Source organism: Orycteropus afer, unplaced genomic scaffold (genome assembly GCF_000298275.1).
Source record: "Orycteropus afer afer isolate SDZICR_OR568_19922 unplaced genomic scaffold, OryAfe1.0 scaffold00229, whole genome shotgun sequence".
Classification (NCBI taxonomy): Eukaryota; Metazoa; Chordata; class Mammalia; order Tubulidentata; family Orycteropodidae; genus Orycteropus; species Orycteropus afer.
Window position 1 is genome coordinate 1 of NW_006921816.1, and position 2,799 is coordinate 2,799.

Below are 2,799 nucleotides of genomic sequence, written 5' to 3' on the forward strand. Positions count from 1 at the left end.
GGATATCTTGGAAGCAGGCCACACCCCTAGGGAAACTCCCCTTGGGCAGACTGGCCACTCAGAACACAGTCATCTGATCCCATCATGGGAACAACCACACAGAACTGGGGTCCAGCCAAGTTGACACACAGCTCCAACTATCACAGCGCCATTGAGTCAGCTCTGACTCATAGTGACCCCTATGCACAACAGCACAAAACACTACCTGTTCTTATGCCATCATTACTATCCTTGCCATATTTCAGCTCGTTGCAGCCACTGTGTCAATCCATCTTGTGAGGGTCTTCTCCATTTCTGCTGACCCTGTACTTTACCAAGCATGATATCCTTTTCCAGGGACAGGTCCCTTCTGACTACATGACTGTCTTGGTTCTCTACTGCTCCTGTAACAAGAATACCCCCAGCTTTAACAAACAGAAATTTATTTTTCACGGTTTAGGAGGCTGAAAGTTGGAATTTAGAGCGCCAGCTGTAGGGATTGGGTGAAGTCTCCTCAACTTTGGGCTTCAGCTCTGCCTCTTGTTCCAGGCCCACTGGAGCAAGCTAGAGGTTTCTTCTGACTCACACAGCTGCTGGTTGCTGAAGCTGACAAACCCAAGATCAATAGGTAAAATGGCACAATCCCAAAATCAGGAGCAACGCAGCAGACCACTGGTTCTAGTCCAGGAACTGGAAATGAAGACTCAGCCAAATGCAGGATCCAAAATGTGCCAAAAGCTAGCTACCCTCCTCAAGCTTCTCCATGTATACTGGAAGCAAGCCACACCCCAAAGACAACTCCCCTTACACTGAGTAAGAGCTCATAGCGGATTTCACCATGGAGATGATTACAATCTCATCATGAAGAATAACTACATCCAGTTGCCAAGCTACTCAAAACCACAGCCCAAACCCAAGCCAACACACAACCTTAACTACCACAGTGACCAAAGTATGTGAGATGAAGTCTGGCCATTCTTACTTCTAAGGAACATTCAAGCTGTTCTTCTTCCAAGACAGGTTTGTTCATTTCTCCCCATGAAATTCAGAGGTAGCCAACCCTAACTTCATTTGCAAGGGTAGGCCTGATTTGTTTAAGGGGAAATCATCCTCCTCTCTGGCTTTGGATTCAGAAATATGCATGTGACCCTGTTATAGCCAATAATATGTGATACCTGCCAGGACCTGTTTCATAAAAGAACTGCAGAAAGAGAGTCACAGTCTTTTTCCTTTGCATATAGTTGTGCCTGTAAGTGATATCTGGGACACCTAGAACCATCTTGCTTCCAGCCTGAGGAAGCCCACATAGAGATTGGCAGAGAGATGGAAGAACTAGCATCTTTTGTGACATTAGTGAGCCACTGAATCAACCAAGCCTACCTCTGAATTTCCTTGTTGGAGATAATATATTTCTTTATTATTTAAGACAGCTTGAGGTGGAGTTTCTGTTACTTGCAAATGAAAGCATCCTGATTCAGAACATTCCTCTGTAAGTTTTACAGATTATCCTTTACAAACTGAAGTACCAAAGGATTTAGAAATGTTTCACAAATGTCTAAAACCACAGACTACACTGTAACACTCTTGGCTGGAGGAAAAAGTCTGGAAAGGAAACCAATTCCCTAGTGATAATAGGCAACAAATCATATGCATATTGATTTATGACATGGAAGAAACAAGTCGGCTGTGCAGTGTGAGTACAAATACACATAGTGCCTTAGAGCAGTGCTTGTCCAACTGCAGTTTGTGACCTATTATTGGGTCATGTAAATAATTTAGTGAGTCTAGACTGGCACTTAAAAATGAAATAGAATAGGACAGAACAGAATAGAATGTAATAGAAAGCATCAGTGTATAATGCATTGTTGTTATTTGCCCTTGGATCAATTCCAACTCATGGAGACCCCGTGTATGCAGAGTAGAACTGTTTCAAAGGGTTTTCAACTGTGATGCTTTGGAAGCAGATTGTCAGGCCTATCTTCTGAGGCACCTCGGGGTGGGTTCAAACTGCCAAACTTTAGGCTACTAGTTGAGCAATTAACATTTTTCCCACCCAGGGACTTACATAGCACACAAACCAAACCAAGCCAAACTCACTGTCATTGAGACCATTCCGATTCATAATGACCTCCACTAGTTTTCTGAGGCAGTAAGTCTTTATGGAAGTAGAATGCCCATCTTCCTTCTGAAGAGTAGCTAGTGGGTTTCAACTGCCAACCTTCTGGTTTGCAGTCAAAGGCCTTAGGTGCTGCACCACCAGAGCTCCTTACATAACACATAGTAAGGAGTAGTATTATTCTGTGGGACTTTTTTGTGAGTTAAATATTTATGTATATGTCCACTGAATCATCATGTAAAATGATGTCTTATTATGGGGTGCATTCAAAAAGATTTGAGAAATTCTATCTAAAAATAAATTTTTAGGTACTCCCTCCACTTTTTACATACAAAGACTCTCTAAGCATCCAGAATTGACTAGTTAATTTGCTTTAATTATAAAAATTAATCTAACATTTTTTTCTAATAAGAACTGTGTGACTATAGTAAAATGCTCCTCCTCAAATAAAAACAATGCCACAGATTTATGGAATCAATAGGGGTCCAGGACACCGAGCTGAGCCCCTGTGAGCTCTGGAGGTCCCAGACTGACTTGTTGGTGGAGCTGGCTCTTGTGTTCTTTCCCAGGAGTCTCTTCTGAACACTATCTTTGGCTTCTGCCTAGTGACTAAGACACTTGCCTGCTAACCAGACGGCTGGCGGTTCAAACCCACCAGCCACTCCTTGGAAGGAAGGTTGGGCAATCCTACTTCCGTAGTGATA